Here is a 9,470-nt window from a genome sequence, read left to right on the forward strand (position 1 = left end):
GTAATTGTATTTTTAAAACTTTTTTAAAGGATTTTATTTACTTATTCATGAGAGACACAGAGAGAGAGGCAGAGACATAGGCAGAGAGAAGCAGACTCCCCGCAGGGATCTCGATGGAGGACTTGATCCCAGGACCTCGGGATCACTCCCTGACCAAAGGCAGACATGAACCACTGAGCCACCCAGGTGCCCCTGTATTTTTTAATTACTAAGGCAAAGTATGAAATCTGAGTGCCTTCAATCTCATGAGATACTGACACACTGGGAAAAATACATTTCTACCTACTACCACATAATTGAGATAAATACAAATGGCATTTTGCACAATAATAATTTTAGAAAGTAGAAATGCTGTTCATATTTAATATCCCAATAAGTATTCACTGAGACAAAATAAATGCAATACTGAGAATAGAAATTTGGTAAGGTGACAATCTTATTATATAAGATTTTCCTAAAAGTGTTTTTATTACTTTATTATTAAAATAGTATATATATATATATACTATTTTAATAGTATATATATATATTTTTATATATTTTATTATATAAAATATATATATATATTTTTTTTTTTTCATTTTAAGTAGCTCCACACCCAGTGTAGAGCCCAATGCAGGGCTTAAATTCCTGGCCCTGAAACCAAGACCTGAGCTGGGATCAAAAGTCAAACATTTAGGGATGCCTGGATGGCTTAGCGGTTTAGCGCCTGCCTTCAGCCCAGGGTGTGATCCTGGAGTCCCAAAATTGAGTCCTGTATCAGGCTCCCTGCATGGAGCCTGCTTCTCTCTCTGCCTCTCTTCTCTCTGTATGTCTCTCATGAATAAATAAATAAAATCTTAAAAAAAAAAAAGAGTCAGACATTTAATCAACTGAGCCACCCAGGCACCCTTCTTTGTTTTTATTTTTTTTAAATAACCTTATTGATACATACTATTGATACATGCCATAATACTTACATACCACAAAAGCAGTCTATTTTAAGTGTATAATTCAATGAGTTTTAGTAAAAAGATAGAGTTGTGTGACCATCACCACAATTTAATTTTAGACCATTTCTATTACGCTAAAAAAAAAAAACAAAACTTTTCTATTGATAATTATTCTCCATTCTTATCCCCTGCCCTAAGCAACCATTAATTGACTTTTGGTCTCTATATTTGCTCTTTTAGGATAATTCATGTAAGTGGACAAATGTTAACTGTTCTGTGTCCGGCTTCTTGCACGGACTGTAATGTTTTTGAGGTTCACCCGTGTTGTAGCATGGATCAGTACTCTCTTCCTTTGAATGGTCCAATGGTATTCCACATCTGGTATGCCACATTCTGTTTAACCATTCTGTAATTGATGGGTATTTGGATTGTTTCCACACTTGGGCTATTTTGAATAATGCTGCTATGAATATTCACGTACAAGTCTTTGTGTGGACATGTGTTTTAATTTGCTTAGATATCTAACTAATGAAATTTTGGGATTTAATGGTAAGTCTATGTTTAACTTTTTAAAAAACTCCTAAACTCTTTTCCAAAATAGTCGCACCACCAGCAATTTATAAGGGTACCAATTTCTCCATATCCTTGTCGATACTTGGTATTATTTTCTTTTTAATTCTAGCCATTCCAGTGGGTGAGAAGTGGGATCTCCTTGTGGTTTTGATTTGTATTTCTCTTTCGATTTTTAAAATCTTTAAATTCATCCATTGTCAACAGTGAAAACTTTTTATTAATGCTTTTTTGTGATCACACTTCCATTTTGAAGTCAATGACTCTGTCACCTTGAAATGGTGATAACTAAAAACTGTAAAAAGCCTGAGGCTACTTGTAATCAAGATTCAGTCAATCAGAGAAGCCTAGGAAAGCAAAGCCATGCTACATCAGGCTCAAGGTATTAAGAAAAATGGATTCAAATGAAAGTGAGGAAGATTACTTTTATAACCCAGTTTTAAATCATATTATAGGATTAAAAAAATAAAAAGGTGATAGAGAAAGATTGGTTTGTGGTGAAGGAAAAATTCAGCCAATGCAATCTAATCTACTGCTATTCCCAGAAGGCTTGTCCGTGTCTTTTTTGTGAATGACACATTTATTTTTCATAGGTCTGTATCCTATAAGTTACTTTAATGGCTACTATTCATCAGGCACTTCTAAGTGCCAGGAATTGAACGTGTTTTCACACTTGTGTGTATTTTTAAAATGTTAACGAGTCCACATGGAAAATACTTTTTCTATCCCCACGTAACAGACGATAAAACAGCTTTATAAGGTAAATAACCTGAGCAGAGACACACAGTGGCCAAACCAGCGGGACCTAAGTCACTGGCTCCAGTTTGCGCTCCTGCTGCTGAGCCTTATGGGCAACCAGCACTTGGCCAGTGGCTCTCCAGAAGTCCTTACACACGTAGATTAATTCTCTGTTGCTGTTTCCTTCTCTGGCTTTGTTGCATGAACAGCATGAATGTATTTCTCAATCTGTTTTATCCTTTCATCCGTGTCATCACTTTTGCCCAAAGCTCGTGTACAAGCCCTCTGGCCACATTCAGGTGTCCAGGAAGCCTGGGGGGCCTGGCTTACCCAGGCTTGGGCTAAGATGAAGCTGCCAGTATACCAACTATCACTCGGCAGCTCTCTCCCCCATTCAAGAAAGCAAATGAGCTAGGGGCCAGTTATAAAAAGAATGATTTCAAATCTATTCTAATTGGTAAAAAATAATATTAAATGAGTGAAATCAGTGCCGACTTCTCTGACTTACGCTATTATTAATATAAACTTACGTATACTGGTGTGTCATGACATGATGGTTGAATGTGAAAGGGGTATTATGAATGTCAAAGGCTATCAATTATAGTCTATAAGTGATGCATCATAAATGTGAGGCACAAATACCTTTTTCTTCATTATCCCACATTATTCTGTTGCATGTCTCACATTTATGATGCATCCTTCCAGACTATATAAAATTGCAGTTATAATTACCATGGATCCATTTTATGATGTCAGTTTTTTTTACTGTGAGTGTTAATACCAAAACCTTTGACCAAATCAGTCATAAAATCCAACAATTATGCATGGAAAATTAAAGAAATGGTTAGACTGGATTTTTTTACTGTGCTGTGAACTTTCTGCCTTAGAGGTAGCAAGCTCAACCCAATGTTACACATGCGTGATCATCTGATAATCTTTTTGAAAATGATGATGATGATAATATGGGATGTAGGTTACAATTGTAGAGTCCATAATGTAGTAAATACAAGGAAATCCAAAGACCACATTGTTACTCCTGTATGAGACAGACTTTCTCTGTGATAGTTTTCATAAATTGTTTAGACTTTCTGTGCTTCTAATTCAGAATGTAAATCTCTAGAGTAGTAAGCATACTACTTAGCAAGGACATTTGTTTCAATAAAAGATGCTGACCTCAGCAGAGCCTCTCGTAGTAATTTAGAAAGATTCCTCCTAAAACCGTAATAAAATACCTAATGGTCTCTTATTAAATGCTCTCAACTCAAAGCCAGAAAAAAAAAAAATGGGAAGGGAAGCCTCTACAAGACACAAAGTCCTACACCAAAGCTTACATACTTTATCCAAGACAGTCTGCTTTCTCTTATGTCAGAGACCATTAGAAAAGGTTTAGTTGTGTGTTTTACAGCCCACAACATTTCAGCAAATACTTAATATACACTAAAGGTATGTAGGTGTTAGGCTGGTGCTCGAGCCAGCTTGGCCAGGGTGCAGTCCCTGCCTCTAAGGAACTCGCTATGTTGAAGGCAGGAAATGCCAAATATTGAAGCAACTATATTGGGAGGTGGAGAAAAATAAATACCACAGAATAAGCATACATAAAATGACAGGGGTCCAAAGAAGGAAAAATCCACCCAGTTAGGTTAAGGGAAGCCTTCATGGAAGAGGTGGTATTTGGGCTAGGGCTGGAAAGATGGCTCTGTGTTCCAAGCAGAAGGCAGGGCACGAAGAGGTACAAAGGCAGAACAGCACCAACTATGATTACGGAACAGCAAGTAGTCAATTAGCTGCTCAGTAGTGGTGGGTGAAGAGAGAGTTAAAGATATAATGATGTCTGGTTGCACTGAACACAAAGTTATTGTGAGAAAATCCACCTGAGAGATATCTACAGGTTGGAAAGGCCAACCAGTGGACTCCGTGGAGACTGGAATTAGAAAGTTAGACATGAAGGCTTCTATCCCCTTTCTCACAGTGCCCCATGATCTCCTATTTTTCTGCAAGGTCCCTTCCTCATGTCTGTTCTATTCTGCTCCTCTCTGCAGACCAACTCATCTGCATGAGGAACTCCAGCTGGCACATGGGGTTAGCTCGACTCGTGAAATAAACTTTATCAGACTTTTTGTCTGAGTGACATGTTGTCAGGCATAGGTTCAGCTGCAATATAAAGACTTGTTTCTCTCGCAGAGATAATAAATCCAGCAGCACAGTGTGCTGGCGTGTCAGGGCCCAGATTCCTCCTATCTCATCACTCTGCCATGCACGGTTTCCATTCCATGAGCCCCTCATGCTCCAGGATGCCATCCAAGCTCCAGCCATCATGTCCACCTTTTAGCTGGCAGAAAAGAAGGGGACAAGAGTACACACTCCTTCTAAGAGAACTTTCTGGAAATTGCACATACCACAGCTGCTTAGTGTGATCATGTGATATACCATGTAAGAGTGAATGAGGATGCTATTAGTAATTACACTGGGATAATAGGTGTAAATGAGGACTCCCCAGGACCTAGAAGATAAGTCACATGGGAGTACGTATATTCCATATACCTACTATATCTCCATATATTCCACCAGCCAGAACTCTATCAGGCCATGACCTGTCACAGGCTGCACATACCATCCTTACTCTGTGCAGCTACGTGCCCAGCTAAAACCTGGGAAAGAGCAGGATAAATATCCAATTAATAGCTCTGCCACAAGTGCCCTCTGACATCCAGCAAATCTCCCAGTAGGAATGTGCAGGTTGTCACAGTCTGTGGACTGGATTCCTGTAGGACAGGCTTCTCCTCTGGTCCAACAGCTGTGAGCAGGATGAAGGAATGAGGACAGGACTTTTGCTCTGTAAGGCTCCCCTGTCGGGGGCTGAGGAAGGGGCTGGGCCGAGCAGGCAAACTAATTGTCAACGCTAACAGGTTATGGATCCATTGCAGAGGGTGGTTAAGTGCTAAAGCAGCAGCTCAGGATCCAACTCAGCAAGTGGGACAAGGAAAACCGCCAGAAGGAAATCATGTGGGTGGAGTTTTACTAAAATAAGGTTAGTCTGGGGATCCCTGGGTGGCTCAGCGGTTTGGTGCCTGCCTTCGGCCCAGGGTATGATCCTGGAGTCCCGGGATCGAGTCCCATGTGGGGCTCCCTGCGTGGAGCCTGGTTCTGCCTGTCTCTCTCTCTCATAAATGAATGGAATCTTTAAAGAAAAAAAAAATAAAACAAGGTTAGTCTGACTGCGGTGTGAGGGCTGATTTGGAGTAAGGACAGATGGAGAGCAGAAGTCCCCTAAGAAACCCCTGCATTAGGCCAGGTGAGACCGAACTTTGGGCAGACTGTTATAAAGTGGGGGAGAATTGTAAAGCCAGGTAAGCAATTATAGCAACAAGAAGGGGGAGTTGGCAGTATAATGGCAAGAGAAGAGTAAGAAAACCTATGACAGGTAGAAATAGCAAATTCAAAAACAACTGCCGTTCAGAACGTGGAGTGGCATTTGATACAGGTGCGACTATCATATAGCACCATATAATAACGTGTAGTCATAATAATACCCTTGTTCTTAAAAAAATTCATTATACCATGTTTCAGAACGCAACACTTTGTAACACATTATATAAGATACTTTTATTCAAAATGGTAAGAAGTTTTGTGTTCATTTGAGAGGTATCCTTAGGTATCTGGAAGAGACTCTTATACAAAACATTTTATTCCCAAATAATAATTAAATGAGTCCTCACTGTATCTGAGGCAACCGTGTTGTAAAATGCATGCTACCGCACAGCTCTTAGATGTGTAGGTTACACTTACCCTTCCGACTAGAAGATAGAAACCATGGCTCTGGAGACCCAAGTTCAGCATTCTACAGCCTCAACCACATGAATGTATGAAACTCATTCAAAAAGTCAAGCCTCTTATTCATCATAGAAATGCAGCTCATTAATACCTGAGGCCTTCATGTGATCAGCAAGACACTTAACATCAGTTCTAGGTAATTCATACCTACTGAAAGGTTTGAGTTTCCAACTGAAAGGCTAGAGTTCACATGACCCTCTTCACATGACCCTCTTTCCAAACACCAAGAGTTGGGTCCTTGAACAGAAAATGTGGATACTAGAATGGTAAGAGGGTGAAGGACACAGGCAGAAACCTATATCCATGTTTCTTTGCTTGCACAGAGAAACACTATACAACTAGTTATGGTCTGTATGAGGCTCTAAATTTAAAGAAACGTGTATGGGAACTTAAGAGGGGGCCTCTGGTAATTTTGAAAAACAACTGAGAAAGCTATGCTAGGATGGTTAAAAGTAAAATACAAAGAAGCTTCTAGAAATTTGAGCCCTTGCGTCTGACTGCTGAAGCATTCCTCCATTTCTATTGGGGATTTTTTTTTTCAACATCCCTCACAGATTATTTTTGACTTAGCCAAGCAGGGAGCCTATTTTAAAGCTCCCAATCTGAAAATCATGGAAGCTTTATAAAGTCCTCCACCTGCATCTCTTTTTAGGAACACAATCCCTTATTCTCTAAAGGATGAAAACCTCCAGCATGTAAAAACTTTGTTAAGCTGTCACTATCAATAGGACCAAAAAGAGAAAAATAACAGTTGACAAAGAAGAAACAAATTGCATCTTCGAATAAGTTTTCTTGAAGCCCTTGTTAAAAGCTATAACCTCTGATGTTAACTAAATTTAACCCATCCTGACCCTCGTGGTGGCCCTTAACCTCTTCTTTCTTCTGCTTCCTGTGGCTGCTGGAGAAAACGGGCCCGGTCCTTGGAAAAGCGTTCTCTGTAGCACACAAAAGGCCCAGCCTTCCTGCTACCCTGCCAGGAGGCCCCAGATCGACCGAGGGGTCAGCACCTGTGCAGAGAAGCAGGTGACAGTGGACGGCCCGCCACCCTTCCCAAGCAAGTTGTAAGAGTGTCTACCCTTCAGCCACCACACTGCAGTTTCAAGCATTCAAGCCACTGCAGTTCAGGTTTTGTGAACACAAGACTTTAAACAAATTAATCTATTGCTGTTCAACTGACTGTAAAATTAATAGATTTACTGTTGCAAAAAAAAAAAAAAAGAAAGAAAGAAAAAGAAAAAGAAAGTGAGAAAGTAAAACTGAGAGCTTTTGCTTACACTTTGGTAAGGTCATGGATGTGTCCTAAGCTGCCAACAAAACAGCCTTGAAAATCTTTGCAGCAGAACCGAGCAACTTTCGGGGAGGGGGCGGAAGAAGCCAAACAATGACAGAGCCATACAGTGTAAAGTCTTCCTGATACAGTAAACACTTACAACTCCACACTTGAGCTTCTCAACGCCGAGAGCACACATTTGTTTTATGGCTAACATTTATTCAGTCCTGCCTTCCACAAAGGGTCTTATAACTAGATCTCACATGGTTAAAAATGTCATTGGGTTTTATATACAATGTGAAATGCTAATAACTTAATTCTGTTTTGCTCTGATTTACACAGTACATATTGTACATATTTTAAGGTTTCCTTTACTAGCTCTTTGTATTTCTGCAGGGCGTCCGGCGACGGTAATGGAAATTATTATCATCAAGTGTTTCAAAATGACCAAAGTTAACGGAATCACCCCCAAATTTAATACCCTTTAAAATGGAAACACATGGCTCTGTTTTTTCCAATGGAGACTTAGGACCTATTTTCTGCTTTGTTCAGTTGCACGAGACTTTTTACAGAAGATAAATGGACCTCCCATATGTAACTACTCTTTTATTTAGCATACATGAAAGCTTTCCAAAAAATGTATTACAATATGTCATTAATTTTAGATGAATTTATTTTGCTCATTCACAACCGTCATGTTCTAATAATTGGTGCCATCATTTTTTGCCAAGAGGAATGATTAGTCTGGAGTCCAATATTATGGGAAATTCTGCACATGGCAAATTATCCTGAATCTAATAATAGTTTGAGAGGACATGGAGGGTTTTAACACAGATGTGGTCACCAGATGTCTTCCAGCTCTTCTTGGGAATTGGTACAAGCAGCCACATGATGGATTTAGGTTAATGGAAGAGATTCCCTCAGTCTTTCAAAACATCGAAATAGGCTATTCAGGGAATGCTAAATCCCCCTGCCTAGAGTTTGTTCTTTCTTAAGTGTGTGGATGTTTATGTTTGGATTGATTAATCACACTTCTGCCTGAGGGTAAACAGAAGATTCCACAAGAAGGCTTCCAGCTTTCACCTGTCATAATGGACACTCGGTATTCAGCTGAGGGTAGCTTCAGGATGTTTTGGACGAGTTATCTCACACTCTGCCATAGCCCCTCACACACCTTGCTTTTCTGCCCCTGACAAGCTTGTAAACATAGACTAAGGAGAGCGTGGACCCTCACAGCTGTTAAGAAGGCACTGAAATGAGCAAGTTGCTGCCATTTAAGACAACTGCTGTTGGCTAGATTTAGTTGGTACCACATAGGATCTCACATATAACAGACTTCAATTCCCCTATTTTAGCAAAACTGTCCTGATAAGGGCTTACAATCTCATGTTGGAGAGCATATATAAACTAGCTATAAGCCGTTAACAACTAGTTGTTTTTTTTTTTTTTTTAAAGATTTTATTTATTTATTCATGATAGTCACACAGAGAGAGACAGAGAGGCAGAGACACAGGCAGAGGGAGAAGCAGGCTCCATGCACCGGGAGCCTGACGTGGGATTCGATCCCGGGTCTCCAGGATCGTGCCCCGGGCCAAAGGCAGGCGCCAAACCGCTGCGCCACCCAGGGATCCCAACAACTAGTTGTTGAAGAATATGTTGAATATGTGAAGCCACACAGGCTTTGACTCATCTATGTAACCTCAAAATGAACACAGGGTTTGATGAGTTTAAGATTAGCCTCTTAAAGTAATTGTTGTAGTGACTGTGGCATCATGAAGACACAGCCTAGTGTTAATAACTGTATAAAGAAAGCACCCATGGAACACTTACTTTGTGGAACAGATACATTGCACCTCGCTGACCTCAGGCTGAAACACAGTCTTAGGGGCCTCCCTGTTGCAAAGGTTTCCTCCATGCTGTGGGGAGAAGGGACTTTGGAAGCGAACAGGCAAGGCAGAGGACAGAATATTTCCTTTAACCCTTCAGCAGAGCAAAACACCAGTATATGCATTATGTGAGGAACCACAGGACTGGGGGGGCCAACCACAGAAATTAACATGGAATTTACTCTGTGGAGGAAAATGTAGAGGTTTTAGAGTCACCTGGATTTGAGTCTTATTGAATCACAC

Source organism: Canis lupus, chromosome 24, assembly GCF_048164855.1.
Source record: "Canis lupus baileyi chromosome 24, mCanLup2.hap1, whole genome shotgun sequence".
NCBI classification, from domain to species: domain Eukaryota; kingdom Metazoa; phylum Chordata; class Mammalia; order Carnivora; family Canidae; genus Canis; species Canis lupus.